Here is a 17955-nt window from a genome sequence, read left to right as displayed (position 1 = left end):
AGAATAGGAAGGAGGCCAAATACCATCTGTTTATAACTATGATGCATCGTAATATGTGTACTTTTAAAAGGAGTTTGGTCAATCATGCCACTATTTTATCTGCTCGGAATATGTTGAAGATTTAAAATGTAATTTACAGGATTACTTTTAGTGCGTTGCATCCAACTGTGAGTTGTAAAGGAATCCGTCTCTTCTGTTTTTCTCAAATTAATCATGTAACAGCCCCAATTAATGGGGGCTGTTAAGCGGGTCGCTTTTTGCTTAGCTCCAGAATTCTTCTAACTTTGGCTCCGTCCACTTTCTTGATGCTGATAAAAACTCCAAGGACAAATGAAACAAAACACTCCTAGCTGTGTCTTTCTGCCAGGAGATAGTCACTTAGAATGGGAGGCCGGGGATGGTAGCTAATAATTAGCTAACATCAGCCCTGAGAAATTACCTGTGAAATACCCTTTGGTTCTGGTTTGAAAAACAACACTTGACACTCCCTGTTCTAAAATAGTACGTTCTTGTCATGGGGACTTCGGATTTAACTTACCTTTTATTTCGAATGCATCTAATTGCATACCCTGTAACAAAGGGAGTACACTTACTTGCCATAGATGAGCAGGTTTGGAGGTTTTTTTAGTTACAAACTCAAGTTATCCAGTGAGAAATGCTCCCTTCCCTTACGAGCTAGAGAAACTCAGCAACTGAGCCTCCAGTGCAGGGCCGACGTTGTGTTGAAGGCCAGAGGTGGCTTCAGCGTCTTAGGCCATGAGTTCTCTTTCTCAAGGAGGAGGAACCAAAAACTCAGATGTCCTGATAAAGTTTGAAAATGTGATTAAAAACACGTATTAGCAGACGATGGTTGCTGGATTGATTCTTTTTGGCAAGGTAGCATCAGTAAAAAGCTACCCCTCGAAATGCTTTTATAGACAAACACGTGCAAAAATATGAAAACACACTCCCAAAGAGCTGGGCATGTTCTGGATGTTTTACTTCTCAGTTGAGTGTTCCACGGGTACTCTATAATGTGGTTTCTCTGTGCATTTAATGATAACTGTTTTCTCAAACATTTTAGTTTTAGCAGCTTTAATCTAAAATTCTATCAACCAAGAATCTTACTTACATATAATCAAGAACGTTAAGAATACTTTAGCCCGGTAAGCAAACTGATCTATACATAACATTTTTTTTTTACATTTGTCTAATTGTTGCATTTAAAAAGTCTATTTATTGTGTCTCTGGTCAGACTTTTTTTTTTTTTTCTCTCCCAAATAATGAATCCACTGGGTCTTTATGTTAAAGAGATATACTCAGGCCTGTTTTCCTTGGAGTTAAAAGAAGAAAATGCCAGACTCTTTTTTCTTAAGTAGTAGCTCAAGTGGACAGAGTAAAAGAGACAGTACGAAAAAGCGAGAAACACGGGGGATAAAGGGAAGAAAAATTGGAGAAAGTATAGGGAAAGGAGGTAAGAGAGCAGACCCTAGAAGTGCAATAGAAGAGGCTCATCACAAAACTCAACATTGCTTGAGCGCCATAGGCCGTAATCCTTAAAAAGCATCATCATTTCCGAGTAAAACCTAGACTGTTGCATTCAGATATTAAGCAGCTGAGGGAAACTCTTAAGTGAAGTTCGATTGATACTCGTGGATCAGTTTTTCCATTCAAGTCCAACCTTCTTAAGCGAAGCGTGTGCTAGATACCCACATTTTCACTGCGGGAGACAGAGAAAGGGCAATAGAGGCATTCTTTGCTTTTAAGACATTAACAGTCGAGAAGCAAGCCATGGATACATAAAATAAATGAGACTATGTATAAGCATCATTATATGCTACATACTGGACGAGTGAAAATAAAGACCATTTTATTTAGACATGCTTTGCTTCTGAGTACCTTGGCTAGCAGTGAATTTCTAAACGAGTTAAGCAACTCCTTAAATGCACAAATCCTTTGGAGCTCGATGAGTCTAATGAATTGTGGTAGGTAATATAATCAAAACTGTAACTGGCATGTAGGTGCTCATTTCATGTTCCCTTTAGAGCTGACTTAGAACCATGGCGATGATCCACATGAGCACGTAAGTCATCGTATAGTCACGTTATCTTGACAACCCAAATCACTTAATAAAGTACACTTTAATAAGTTACCATAGAGCCCCGAAGTTAAGCCATATAACTTAATCAATACCGAGTGGGCATTTCTAGGTATCATATTTAAATTGAGTAAGAGATAAAAAGAAAAGAATTAAGAGTAAGAGAAACGTATGGGAAACTATTTGCTTCTTCCAGTTAACATAAAACATGCCAGAAGCTTTTCCTCATGTTGCTCTTTATGCAGAATTACTGACCCAGGGAGAAGTCAGATGAGGACTACCACTAAACAAACAATAAAAGCAGCAACAACAACAAACCTTGCTTGTTTAGGAGGAAAAACACGAAAAAGTAATAAATTCACCCATTTTAAGAATTAAGAAGAAAAGACATAAAATTTAATACACACAATAAATAATAAATATTCTTCAGTTTCACATGATGGCTAATTAAGGGAAAAAAGCCCATGTGAAAAATTCGGAGGAGAGACGAATAGAACAAGGTAATTAACTCTTTGCTCCTTCAGCCTTAAAGCAGAGAGAGCAGGGTGAGATTTCTTTTAAGTCTGGACCTCGGAGATCACACCGGCCTTTACAAAATAAAATGAAAGGAATCCGAGTAACTCTGCAGCTCCAGCTCCCACCTTGCTTTTGGCCCTGCTCTGATGTTGGTGCCCCAACATGGTAGCCCCCTGAGTGATTTGTTCTTTGATGAAATTCCTGCCCAACAGATATCCCCACGGAGAGTCAACAACTGGGTTCTTCCTTGTTCTCTGGGCCCTCCCTTGACGGAATCAGCTCTCTGGTATCCGTCCTACCACACTCGGTTAGTCCTTGGGAGTTGAAGATGCATTTTTTTTTCACCTGTCATCTAATGTCATCTTTGTAACGTCCTCGTGATATAGGGAAACCATAGCTTTAGTCCCAAACTTCAGAAGAAGCAACTCGAAGTCACACCGCTAAGTACACAGCGGCGTTGGGACTCGGCAGGCGTACCACATGGTGACCAGTTTCTTCCTCTCCCTTAGACTGGCTTTCATATTCTGTTCTTCATTTGAATTGCGGTTATGACAATAAATTACAACAGCAGTCTTTGTGCTTGGTAGAAAGAAGAGGGAAAAGGAGGAGGAGCAGGGGCAGAAGGAAGATGGGAAAGAAGACAAGACAGGAAGGGAAACAAACCAAAACAATCCCCACAGGGTGTCTGTGAAGTGGGGAAGGATACATCTTTAAATTGTTCCCCTTCTGCTTGCAAAGATTACCGGGAAAAGCACTTCCTAAAATTTGTACCATATAAAGGAAAAGCTAATTCCAAAGCTATCACAGTGCTTTGTGCTTTAAAGGATGGAAATCTGAAGTAGATGATCCACTGACAGAGCTCCTTAATGAGTTCTTGGATATGCATGAGTAGGCCACAAGCTTGATTGTGAGCACAAGATGGAGAAGTATTTGTATAAGAAATTAATAGAAATTTGGAGAAATTGAAAAATACGAAAAAAAAGAAGAAAAATACGAAAAAAAAAAAACCAAAAAACAAAGGAAAACCCAAAACACTTGACAGAGAGGAAAAGAAAATGGTCAAAGGATGGAGGGACATAAGCTATTGCCTTAAAGATAACATAGCCAGCAACAAATCCCCCACAGTGGGATACAGTTGATTATGATTTTTTTTTTTTTTTTACTAAAGGAGTGTATGACACTCCAGTCCAGTCTAAGCTTATACTCCAATGTGTTCTCCATCTGTAACCCCAAGTCTCCACTGAGACTCTGAGACTCAAGATTGCCTTGATTTCGTTCCACATTTGGGGAAAGAAGGCATAGGGAAGGCAGACAGCGGTGACCCCGCAGAAGACATGATCTCAAATGAAAGCGTAGAATAAGGACAAGAGATGATTAGGAGAAATGAAAGTCATCTTAGAATGAATACTAAGAAACAAGGAAACCCATAATACAGGAGAACTTGGGGGGGAAATGGCTAATTTTTCTGTCGTAGACACTTGACATTTTTAAGCAATTCGGCCTCTACCTAAGCTTCTGTTAGAATCTAAAGTTCTATTTAAGGAATATAAACAAGTATTTATTTATTTATTAACAAATCATAATTATTTCTGGATAAACGTAGTCAGGCCTGGGGATTGAATTTTGCCTTGAACAGAGGAACAAAAAGACAACATTGGAATTCCGGTCCATCCTACCTGGAGCAGCTCCACCAGACTATTTCCACCAAAAGAGAGCAGCTGGGTTCTGCTTCTTAACCTCCAGCCGGTGAGTCTCCTCTCAATCCCAAGCTCAAATGTCCAGCCTCCCTTTTATATGGTTCTCTATCCTTTTGGATTGTGTCCGGTGCAAAAAACCCCAAAGATCTGGGTCAACTGAATGGCTCAGAAGGAAAAATGATCACTTCAGACAGCTAGAAGCGTAGATATAGAGTGATTGCATCTTTCACTCTTCCATCCTGATATGGTCCCTTCTCTTTGACTGCAACTGCTCCCCTTATGTTCACAAAAGGGCTACAGCAATCCAGCCATCACTTTTTTTTTTTACCACATCCTTCTTTCCAAACACAGAAGGGACATTTTCTTCCTTGAGTCTTTTTCTGCAATCAAGGCAAGCTTTTCCCAGAAGCCCCTTAGCATTCCCCATACACCTCATTGCATCCTGTATGCATACACTGGCATTGGGAATGGGAATGACTTCTATCAGTTAGGACCTAACCTTATGGGCAACTTAAGTATCTTTACATATTTCTAATAACTTTCAACCAAGAACTGAAAATGAAATGTGCTACTCTGTTCTGGCTTTAGATGATTTGCTTTTACTTTCAAAGTCCTTTTTTTTTTTCTTTCATTTTTTGTTAATGTATGCAAAAGAAAGACTTGGATTTTAGAAATGTAGTTTCTAATCGAGCATTTATTGACCATGAATTTCTCAGTGATAATTTCCCCAAAGTGTTTAATGTCTTGTTTTTATGTTTATTCATACATTCCTTTTTTGTTCACTCAGTAATTCATTTGGGCAGTGATTTCTTCTTTGATGATTCAAAACATTGTTATTAGGTACTCCATGTGTATATGGAAGGCGTGGGGCTAGTGAGAAAAAAAGTGTCAAACAGTATTTGTATAACCTCAAACCTAAGGTGTATATATATGTTTTTCATTTTATAATGCTTTTTAAGAAGGAAGCAATGGGATGAAAATGAGGAGTACGTGGACATTCCCAGTCTTTTCTTATCTTGCTAACGGTTTCTTGTGTTGAGGTGCATCCTGCCCTGAGAGTCCTGCTTTGACAGACAAGTTCCTTGGGGCTGTAGGCATGAGAAGAGGGCGGAAAGGGAGAGAGAACAAAAGTTCCAAAGGTTAAATCTGGGAGAGGAGGTTATCTTGACAGGAGACTGGAATTCCAAGACAGATGTAAAGGAGCAGAAGCAGCTGCCATGCATGAACCACTGGATGGGGAAGGCAAAAGGGGATTTTTAAGGATCTCTCTTCTCCTCATCTTCTTCAACAAAACAAATGAAGAACTTGAGTTATCCAGAAATTATTTTTGGGTGCTGCACTATTGTGTGTGTTTTTAGCCATGATGCTGTTCACACAGTTATTATTTTGCAGTTCCCAGGACTCTATTTCTCTAACTGATTGCAAGTGATGAAAATCAACTCATGCTAATCAGGCATAAAATTTGGCTTATGTGTCAAAAAGTCCTAGAAGATGATCTTGGGCCTTAGGAGAGAATTCTATGCTTAAGCACAGTCCTCTGGGATCTGATTCATTTCTCTCTCTCTCTTTCTCTCTCTCTCTCTCTCTCTCTAGATTGTCATCTGGATTGTTTTTGTTGTTTTTTTTTCCCCTTCTAGAAGGCTACCTCAGTGTGGTGGGAAAGATGACTTGTATATTTCACATGCTCCTTACAGCCTCAGAAGAGAGAACCTATCATACCTAGCATCCAACTCAGACCCTGGTAGAAAGGACACTTAATCACCCTGCCTGGGTTACTTTCCCCGCACTTGTAGTAGAGAACTTCAGGAAACACAAGACGTAATTTCAGATGACCACACCAGTGTTACATTGGGATGGATCCTTCAGTTTATGTTAAAACAACAACAACAACTTACCAGCTATTGAGAAGAGGAATGAGTTGTGTGATAGAGTTAACATCGCATCTTTTGTGAAACAGATACTTTCTTGCTTGAGTTATTTATACGACTATCACAATACAGGGTAGATTTCCAACTTAAATTTGGATTTCTAATTGTCTTTTCAAATTTCTTTCAAAGGATTATACTCCAGGTTAACTTTGAAATGAAAGTAATTACACATGCAGGAAAACCTAGAGATAGAGCTATAAGACAGGATAAGTGAAGCTAACCCTCATCACTGGAGAAGGATACACTTGCATTTAAATGCCATCTAGAAACTCTCAAGTCCTTTGCAGACCCCCTAAGAAGGACAGGTCTCTACCATGAGATAAGCCTGTGTTTCCTTTAGTTATTAAAACATACTCAAAAGAATTGCCTGTCACATACTAGGCAGTACACTTGACATTGGAAACAGATTGTAGAATCTCCAAGCTAGAGAGGTTCATGCATTTGAAGGATTCTCATTTAGGTATCAAGTATCTGTTAAAACATATTTGTTGATTTTTATTGAAAAAAAGTTTTTAATTTCCAGGGATAAGAGAGTTAGTTATGGGAGGGGAATGTCTGAGTTTAACTAAATTGAAAGTGCAAATGGGACCCCAGTACTCCTTCTTATGCCTAAGACGTACACAACTGTTAAAGAAGTCAAGACCCACACCTGGGTTATGTACACGACTGGTCACTAGAATGTTGTATGTAACTGCTGGTGACACAAGTGACTCAGAAGATACTTTAGGCTCTGACTGTGAAGATTTGCTCATAATACAGAAGAAAGTGGTATATCTTTGTATAAACAAACTATTTGGATCATCTATTTTAAGTAAACAAAATAAAAATTTATGTACATACTCTTTAATTATGATAGATTGAATTATTTGCTTCCAATTCTTCCTTATCATAGGATTATACATTATATGCCCTTTTCCAAGTGACTTCACAGGGTAGCCTACTAGAGGAGGCAGGGTGCTCTCCCCAACATGTTGAATTCAGGTTTGGCTGTCACTTGCTTTGAACAATGAAAATGGGTGCAAATGACAGTATACCTATTTTAAGCTGAGACTCTTACAGGAATTGCATATGCCCTACACATGAACTTCTGTCCCTCACCAGGAGATACCATGGGCTGGGTAACTTGTATTCTAAGCAGAATATGGAGATACATGAATTAGACCTGAACCCAGCCCTCAGCCTGGAACCCCGAGCTGGGAATCTGAGTCTTATACAAGTGAATTACAGCAACTCACAAGCTCATGAAAGAAAAATAAAGGCTTGCTTTCTTTAAGTCACTGAATTTTGGAGTAGTTTTTTTTATGTAGCATTATTATACCAATAGCTGACTAATAGAGTAATATTTCTTTCCTCTCTAGGAGTGTTTTGAAATTGATGGTGCATCTAACAACTCATAGCATTGTAGGATCAAGGAAATTCACTAATTATACAGTTAATCATTTAATTAGAATTATAGGAAGTGGTACAAAAAGGATGCGAAGAGCACAAAACACAGAGACCTAATCTAATCTGAGAGTCAGGAAATGTTTCTCTGAGGAAGTGACATTGAGGCTGAGCTCTAGCGTTTGGCTAAGCAGAGTTGGGGGCAGGGAGAGAAGCATTCCAAACGAAGGGAACAATCTTTGCAAAGTCCTTAAGGTAAGAAAGAGAAGCTCACTTCTTAAGGAGAAGTATCTGGAAAGCAGAAGAAACAGGAAAATGCCAAGAGAATGGAGGTTGGTGAGGTTTACTACAGTATTATGGGCTGAACTATGTGTCTCCTAAACTTCATATATTGAAGTCTTACCACCCTGTACCTCGGGATGGGACTGTATTTGGAGATAGGGTGTTTAAATTAAAAAGAAGTTATGAGGTGGGGCCCTATATCAATCTGGCTGGTGTCTGTATAAGAAGAGAAGACTAAAACACAGATACACACACACAAATAAAAAATAAAATAAAACACACACACACACGAAGGGAAAATCATGTGAAGACTTGGGAGAAGGCAACCTTTTATAAGACAAGAGAGGCCCCAAAAGAAATCAACCGTATCAGCACCCAGATCTTGGACTTCTAGCCTTCAAAAACTCCAGAATTATGAGAAAATACGTTTCTGCTAACTAAGCCAGCTAGTCTGGCACTTGGTTATGGCAGTCTGTCTTAGTACATTCAGACTGCTAGAACAACAATACCATATATTGGGGGACTAACAGAAAACAGAAATTTATTCCTCATTGTTCTGGAGGCTGAGAAGTCCCAGATTAAGTGTCTGGTGAGATTCAGTGTCTGGGAAAAGCCCACTTTCTTTTCATAGACTGTCATCTTCTCGCTGTGTTCCTACATTATGGAAGGGGCAGGGGACATCTTTGGAAACTCTTTTATAAGGACACTAAACCAACTCATGAGGGCTCCATCCTCATGACCTAATCACTTCCGGAAGACCTCACTTCCTGATGCCATCACATTGGAGGTTAGGATTTCAACTATGAATTTTGGGGGGATACAGACATTCAGTTTTTTGTAACAAATTATATACACTACAAGCCTACTCCTAAGTACCATGCCCAGAAGTAGTAGCTGCTTAGTATATATTTGTTGGATGAATTAATGATGGAAATGAGTAAGCCATGTGAAATATGGCATATTAAAGGTTTAATTTTTTTTTAATCTAAAGAGCAATAGAAGGTTATTGATGATTTTAAGCAGGAAAGTAAATTTATCAGATTGGTTTTAGCAAATTTTCTGTGGCTGCAGTATAAATAATGAATTGGAAGGGAGGAGAATTAGGAAGTTGTCACAACAGGCAAGGGAAGGACAGTGGTGGCTTACACTAAAGCAGGGACTGTGGAGATGGAAACAAGTGGATTAAAGACAAATTCAGTAGAAACATCAAGGGAGCTGGTTGGTTGGTTGAACAATGAAGGAGAAGGAGAGGTCAGGATGACTTTCTGGCTTGTGAAATTGAGATGGGAAACCCTGGCGGAGATCCAGATTTGTGAGGAAGCCCACTGGAACTCTTTGTGGCAAATTGAAATGCCTATGGGATGTCAAGAAGAGACTTCCAGTTACAGGATTATTACAGTGTAGATAGTCTGAAAATTCTCCCACCACAAATACTAAAATTCTAGATACAATAAAATAAACCCTCTTCGGTCTGTACTTGCCTTCACAAGACAGTAAGAAACATCACCAGGGACCAAAAGGAAGAGAGAACCGAGAGCCCACGTGGTAATGATATAAACTAACAAGGCAGGTGGTAAATAAGCTGGGGTAGATAAGGTGATGGTTATATCTCAGAAACTTAGGCACTTTCATTTTCATACCCAGAGATATACAGTAAACAAGGCCATGGAAATTCTGAAGGGAGATGAGGGAGGATGTTGAAACTGAAACTTACGTAAATCCCGTGTCTTTTAAGGGCTACTCATTCAGTAAAATGGGAGACAGGAAATAATCTGCAAACTAGCAAAAAGAGCTAGTTTAGTCTTGGCGCAAGGTAGAAAATAAGCCTCCCTAGAGAATTTGTAAGCATAGACATGTCATGTAATTTATATGATTGAACACCAATCATCTGAGCTTGGTATTCAAATTGCATGGCTTCGGGGCAGCCCAGGTGGCTCAGGGGTTTAGCACTGCCTTCAGTCCAGGACATGATCCTGGAGACCCGGAATTGAGTCCCATGTCGGGCTCCCTGCTTGGAGCCTGCTTCTCCCTCTGCCTGTGTCTCTGCCTCTCTCTCTCTCTCTCTCTCTCTCTCTCTCTCTGTCTCTCTCTCTCTCTCTATGTCTCTCATGAATAAATGAATAAAATCTTAAAACAAAAAAAAAAAAAAGCTGCATGGCTTCCAAGACTCCATGTTGAGATATCAGTGTAGTCCCAGCAGAAAAGAACTGAGAGCAAATCTAATGCTATACAACCTTATCCCAGGCCATATGTGATGTCTTCAGCTGAAGCCAATCAAAGATGAGCTCACCATTCAAAATTCCAAAACATACAAGGTAACAATCCACCTTGAGAGATTTAGGAAAGAGAAAAAAACAGCAGAATTATACTCACAGGAATTGCAGAACTATCAGATAATAAGAGATAATAATAATCAGAGAGACTGGGATCCCTGGGTGGCGCAGCGGTTTGGCGCCTGCCTTTGGCCCAGGGCGCGATCCTGGAAACCCGGGATCGAATCCCACATCAGGCTCCCGGTGCATGGAGCCTGCTTCTCCCTCTGCCTGTGTCTCTGCCCCTCTCTCTCTCTCTGTGACTATCATAAATAAATAAAAAAAAAAAAATTAAAAAAAAAATAATAATCAGAGAGACTGTCACACATATAGCTTTAAAATGTCTAAAGAATTAGAGAAAGAAAAATAAACGCATTAAAAACAAGATACAGATAGATTTGAAAACGAACCAATTAGAAATTCTAGAAATGTGAAATATTGCCCTTGAAGTTAAATACCATCACTGGTTTTAAAGGCATATTAGATACAGTTTACGTGGAATTCATGAACTTGGATATAAATCTAGGTTATAAAAACAATAGATCTGACGTTATACATGTATATATGTATATATAATTTACGCACACACACCCACAAATGTATACACAAAGGGAGGTTCACACGAAAAAGTCCCTTATAATAGAAATTTCATAAGTATTTAGTAGAGGAAATAGGACAAACATCAACCCATTAAAGCAGATCATCTACAAAGGAATGCTAATGAGATTGACAACAGACTTCTCAATTGTAACATAATAGGCAAAGTAAAATAATATCTGCAAAATGTTGAGAGGAAATAGCTGTCAATCAACAATTCTATATTCATATATATTTCATACTCTATACCTATATCATTCAAGAATGAGGTCAAAATTAAATACTTCTTTCCAGATGAATAATGAGAAAGCTTATGACTCACAGAACTTTGCTAAAAGAACCAACTCAGAATGTTCTTCATAGAAACAAATTGATGAGCTAGAGGATATTATGCTAAGCAAAGTAAGTCAATCAGAGAAAGACAGTTATCATATGATCTCACTTATATGTGGAATTTAACAAACAAAACAGAGGATCATAGGGGAAGAGAGGAAAACAATATTACAAGACAAAATCAGAGAGGGAGACAAACCATAATAGACTTTTAATCACAGGAACAAACTGAGGGTCCCTGGAGGGCTTGGAGTTGGAGGGAGGAGGTAACTAACTGGACATTAAGGAGGGCATGTGATGTAATGAGCACTGAGTATTTTTTTTAAATGCCTATTTATTTATACATGAGAAACACACACACACACACACACACACACACACAGAGAGGCAGAGACATAGGCAGATGGAGCAGCAGGCTCCTCACAGGGAGCCTCCTGGGGACTTGATCCCGGGACTTCAGGATCACACCCTGAGCTGAAGGCAGACACCCAACCGCTGAGCCACCCAGAGCACTGAGTATTATAAGATTGATGAATCACTGACCTCTACCTCTGAAACCAATAATACATTATATGTTAATTATTAAATTTAAATATAATTTTTAAAAGGTGAAATACAAAAAAGAAAGAAAAAAATTGAACCCAGACAAGAATTAGTTGTAAGAAGCAATAGTGACAAAATAAAGTGGTAAATACATAATAAGTCTAAATAAGCATTTTCTGGATAAAACGAAAGTACCCATTTGGGGCATAAAAGAAGATGAAAACATCACTTTATGGTAGTTACTTCTGTGGGAAGAAGGGCTACACTGGCTAATTCAACTATGTGAGTAAAGTTTTATTTCTTTCTTTTTTTTTTTTTTTAAAGTTTTATTTCTTAAGTTAGATAGTGGACAAAGGTTATGATTCTATAACTCCTCATTTCTTTTTATGTATATGAATGTGTCATAAGAAATTTAAAAATCAATAAATTATCTTTCTTTTAAAGCAGAGTGGATCTGAAAGTCTGAAAAACAGCAATAAGACAAGTGGAGAATAAGCAGATTTTAAGTGTCATTACATTTTTGTATTAGTTAAAAAGAGGGTAAACATATTCATTAACCTTGGGCCCTACAAAGTTAAAGTAAAAGAATGGAAGTAAAATATATGATTTCCAAATAAGAAGAAATTTTATTTTATTTTTTTAAATATTTTATTTATTTATTCATGAGAGACACAGAGAGAGAGAGAGAGAGAGGCAGAGACACAGGCAGAGGGAGAAGCAGGCTCCATGCAGGGAGCCCGATATGGGACTCGATCCCGGGACTCTAGGATCACGCCCTGGGCTGAAGGCAGAGCTAAACCACTGAGCCACCCGGGATACCCAAGAAATTTTAAAAGATACAAACTCAATTGACCCAAAAAAGAGCAAGAAAGAAGGAGAACAGAATGATAGTAAAAATAATTAATAAATAAATCACGAAACATAATGGAAATAATTACAAATATAGAAGACATCACAATATATACAAACAACCTAAAGTTGCTTAGCTACAACAGATATTAAAAGATTGAGTTTGAATTGTAAACATTTAGATAAATAATTTCTACTGAAAATGCATCCAAACCATAAGAAGTTTGAAGTGAACTTTTATGAAAAGAAACACAAGAGAAATACCAATTAAAGAAAACAAACAAACAAACAAACAAACAAAAAAAAAAAACAGGGGCACCTGGGTGGCTCAGTCCATTAAGTACCTGCCTTCAGCTCAGGTCATAATTCTAGGGTCCTAAGATCAAGCCCTGCATGGGGGTCCCTGCTCCAGGGGCAGCTTGCTTCTCCCTCTCCCTCTGCCTGCTGCTTCTCCTGCCTGTGCGCTTCTCTCTCTCTCTCTCTCTGTCAAATAAATAAAATCTTTAAAAACAACAACAAACACAAAAATTGGTGCTGCTATATTAATATCAGAAAAACACTTTAAGGCAAAAACCATTACTGAAACATTGTTACAAGTAATTGTGGCCAGCTCATGATGATAAAATAAGTGACTTGAATGATATAGCACTTCTGAGCTTATAATCAACCAATAGCATACATTCAAAATACATGAAGTAAAAACTGATTAAATTTTAGGGGAAAAAAGACAAATGTGCAATTACCGTGGAAAGAGTTTTAATGCTCTTACCTCAGTAATTGGTAAATCAAGCAGACAAAAATCTTAGTAAGGATATAGAAAATCTGGACAAATTATGCTATAATTGATAACTATTGAATCTTGAAACCAAAAGTTTGAGAATATGAAATTTTTGAGGCAAATTGGAATATTTGCTGAATTGATCACTGAGTCTGAAATAAATCTCAACAAATACAAGAACTGACCTAAACAAGATTAATTTCGAAATTAGAAAATGGAGTTGAGTACAATGCCATTAAATTAGAACTCAACAACAAAAATCCACATACATTTGAAAATGCAAACTACACATAAACTAATTTATGCCTTGAAGAACCAAAGGATAATACAAATATTACATGGCAAATATTGAGTGATACTTCGTCTCCTTCTTGAATAATTCAGTCTTAATTCTATTAGGGGAGACAGAGTAGGAAGTTGGGGCTGCAGTGGCTCAGAGGAGGAGATCAGAGCCCAAGACAGATGAGGAGAACATCCACTCGGGGATGACAGGCACTCTAGCATGAGGAATCCGCCTGAACCAGATGAGAAAGTGTCCACAGAGGAGAGTCAGAGCCCGGGCAGGAATAGGAGGGCATCTGTGTGGGGAAGTGGGGAGCAGTGGGAATGGGGATTAGTTGCATGAAGTGAGGCTGATCACATAAGTGAATATCTGAGGAAGTGTGGAAGCTAGGCTTATATAGGTAGTTATATATATGGAAAGTGAAAAAACTGGAGTAAACATGTGATATTGGAAGTGTCAGCATGAACCCGTGGCTGATATGTATAGATAGATAGAAATAAATTTGGTTGTAAATATGTGGTCTAGGTGTACATAAACTTTCTGGTTCTGTCTTCTGATAGGGCCTGGAAACAGCAACATGCTGATAACAATGAGCACATATAGCACATGGATCTTGGCTTCTAAATACCATTGGCCAGTTAAAGGAAATCGGACTTCCTAGAGAAATGGCTGATGCTGGGGCTGGAGAGAGGAAAAGTATAAGAAGAGCCTGGAACTTGTGCCAGACACCAATGAAGTATTAAAAAAAAAACAATGGGGACATATGAGAAGGCCCTAGAAGCCAGCTTAAAGGGCCTTACATCAGCTGTAATTCGAGTATTAAAATTAATATTAAGAGTAATATGATAACAGCTTATAGAATTTACAATATTAAGCAAAACAGTAAACCATGAGACCATATCAGCATTAATAAATAAATTTTAGTTTTATGAAGAATGGGACGTGTATATAATTTCAAAGTACCTCACCACAAAAGAGGGTGGGGAGTAAGTTATAATGGAAAAGCCTAGAAGACATCACCTTTATGGTGGTCAAAAGAGGTCAAAGAAACTCAGTTATTGAAATTATGCATGAACTGGTGTGATGCATTGAGAGGAACTCAGTATCACTTCTATGACCCTGTGACCTGAATCTAATCATGAAACGTCAGACAAACGTAAACCGAGGGAAATTCTACAAAATAACTAACCTCATCTTCAAAAGCATGAAAGTCATAAAAATCCGGGACAGACTGGATTCACAAGCCAATGATTTGGGAAAAATAAATGAAAAGCCAGTGTTTTCACCTCATATTAAATGAAGACCCCACAGATAGGCTGAAGGAGGAAAGAAAGGAGAAAACTGGGATGCCTGGGTGGCTCAGAGGTTGAGCGTCTGCCTTTGGCCCAGGGCGTGATCCTGGAGTCCCAGGATCGAGTCCCACATCGGGCTCCCTGTATGGAGCCTGCTTCTCCCTCTGCCTGTGCCTCTGCCTCTTTCTCTGTGTCTCTCACAAATAAATGGATAAAATCTTAAAAAAAAAAAAAAAAAAAGAAAGGAGAAAATTGTCAGAAAGGAAACACAGAGTTTAAATATTGGTGATGCTTCTGTGAATGGGGCTTTGGCCACCCTCTCACACCTAAGCTGGGAGAAATGTCCATGGTTCAAGGAATCTGGGAGCAGACAGCTATCTGATCTTGTATCTTGGGGGAGCCCAAAAAGGCCTCCAGCCTTACAAATTCCCTGGTGCCCACCATAACACAGGAGCAGTAGAAGACAATGGCTGTGTGGAAGTTCAGGTAACCAGTCAGAGACAGCCTCTATGTTCCAGACATCCCAGTGTGTCTCTGAAAGAGTCACATGATTTCCTCAGGCCTAAAACGCAGAGTGTTTAGCCTAAGAGGTCTGGTTTAGGGTAGAGTTGCACAAGTGAATAGGGTGGTGACATCTTGGAGACTTGCACGGATTCACACTAGAGAACCAGGATTGTTAACATATCTCTCAGTGAATGTCATCATGAACAGATGACTCTCATCTGAACACTCTGTTTCTTTGTAAACTATTCTTTTTTCTAAAGATTTTATTTATTTATTCATGAGAGACACACAGAGAGAGGCAGAGAATTAGGCAGAGGGAGAAACATGCTCCCCATGGGGAGCCCGATGTGGGACCACAACCCAAGCCAAAGCAGACGCTCAACCACTGAACCATCCAGGTGCCCTCTTTCTAAACTATTCTGAACATAGTCCCCAAAATATCTCAAGACTCTTTTACAGGATATCAGGTAGGTGGACGGATGGATACATGGATGCATGGGCAGGTGGGTAGATGGATAGATAATAAAAGGGCTAAATAAATAAATAATAAATAATAAATGAATAAATAAATAAAAGGGCAGTCCCTAAATTCATCACCTCCAAGCCACTGTGTTACCAGACTGCACGCCATGAAGAATGCCACTAAAAGAATAGCTAAATCACCCTCATTCACTCATGCCCATCCTCACTCTTCTCTCTAAGATCAGCAGTAACTGAGAGTGGGAGAAGAACAGACTCTTAATCATTTTCATCTGAAGCCAAAATAGCCCAAGGTCAGTAGAAAAATCAAGTGGCTTTGCAAAACAGCACAATAGAAAAAATTATCATCGGGAGTTACAGACACTGAAAAGTATTTTTAAAAAAAAAGACATTTTTTCCAAGTGTCCTGTTTAGTGAATAAAAATAAATAAATAAAGGGCGTTTGGATTATTTTCACCTTGTTTGGAATCTTTGCTTTTTCTCTTGGCCCTGCTACATTTTTATTTGTACATTTAGGGAGATCTTAGCAGGAGCAAATTTGTTATTCTAAAGCAGTCTACAGATGTACACTCACACAGCATAACCACATCACAATTTTATGCAGGATTTTTTTTCTTCTGTCTCAGATTTGGCAGTTCTTAAAGGAAAATGTGGAAGCAGTGGCGTGTCACAACCGCTATTAGAGAAGTCCAAGGGAAAGGAGTGCAACATGGTGATCAACCTTGGCAGTCCCCACATACAGCATGATTATGTTGTAATACTGTTTGATGCAGTAGGATGTTTGATCAGTTTCAAGAGATGAGTATCACCTCACTTCAAACAATATGATACAGTCTCATTGTATGGAATTATGGCTGCTGTCAATCAGCATATGGCATAACCCTTAAAGTGCCATCTTTGAGGAATGTCATAAAAATGATTGCAACACTTGCATTAATTAGTAAGTTTTTACACGAAAACCAAGCATAACCTGTTAAGACAATTTATCTGCTGTATCTCTGTTCATTTTTGTTATCATAAAAATACGTATATAACCCACACACGCATACGCTCAGCTGATTAGCTCAACTGATTAGAACAGCCGTTCTAATAACAGAGATACCATAAGAATGAGTCCCCTACCCCTGTGTAGATCGGTGAGCTATACTTTATTCTGTTCTGTTCACACCCCTACCTTGACCAACTATCCCATCAACGTGAGGGGTGGGTGCAAAATAAGGGTAATAACAGTAAATTACCACTAGGTCTATGTTTTTGGCAAAACAAACTCAAAATTTCCACTTGCCAAATGATAAATAAATGGCATGTGGATATGTTTGATAGGATAAATACAGATTCAGACTCTTTTGAATGCCATTAATTTCATTCTGTCAATGTTAATTGTTAGATACAGCATTTTAAGGGAATAAGAATTCTAATCTTTTTTTACATTCGCTATGGAATATTTTCCCTTTTGCTTGAGTCTGTGTTTCTTTGTTATCAATTACTGTCTTTGTCTTAGGTTTTGCCGTCATGACTCCGGAATACCTGTTGTTTCGATTTTTCCCACTGTATTCGTAATTAGAGGCATTATTGCTTTGACAGGGTATATAGTAATTTGACCTGGGACTTAACACACTTTCTCAAGGCAGCTAATACCCCCATATTCTACTGTGTTTATGGACAGTGTGTATATCACTAGGGTATTATGTGCCTTATTCCCAAGGAATTCCTCTTCCACCATGTTTCCTGGCATTCTCCTTCCCACTTTCCCACCGGGTCCTCTACTGCCATCAAATGAGAAACCACTTGTCGTGGATAGCCTTCCAAGACGGCTTCTGATGATCCCTACCTCTCAGTGTTCACAACATTGTCTAATCCTCTCCCCTTGAGTATGGGCTGAACCTAATGACTTGCTTTTAGTGATAGAATACGGACAAAATGATTGGATGTCACTTCCCTGATTAGGTTGAAAAATACAACTTCTGTCATAGTGCCATATTCCAAACCCACAGAAACTGTAGGATAGTAAATGTGTGGGGTTTTAAAGCACTACACTTTAGGTTTATTTGTTACATAGCAGTAGACACCTAACACAACTACTATCTCTCAGTGAGCATAC

General features: G+C 38.7%; 1 protein-coding gene across 3 annotated transcripts in view; it reads left to right on the top strand.

The window, feature by feature from the left end:
- QTMAN (queuosine-tRNA mannosyltransferase) overlaps nucleotides 1-17955 on the top strand; it is a 426509-nt gene that overhangs the window by 396201 nt on the left and 12353 nt on the right. For all 3 annotated transcript variants that reach the window (XR_013359345.1, XR_013359342.1, XR_013359341.1), the window contains one exon: nucleotides 4230-4339. The gene's annotated coding sequence lies outside the window, so the exon portion shown is untranslated. The remainder of the gene's footprint in view (nucleotides 1-4229; nucleotides 4340-17955) is intronic.

This window comes from Canis aureus, chromosome 20, assembly GCF_053574225.1.
Source record: "Canis aureus isolate CA01 chromosome 20, VMU_Caureus_v.1.0, whole genome shotgun sequence".
Classification (NCBI taxonomy): Eukaryota; Metazoa; Chordata; class Mammalia; order Carnivora; family Canidae; genus Canis; species Canis aureus.
This window is presented reverse-complemented; position numbering and strand designations above follow the sequence as displayed.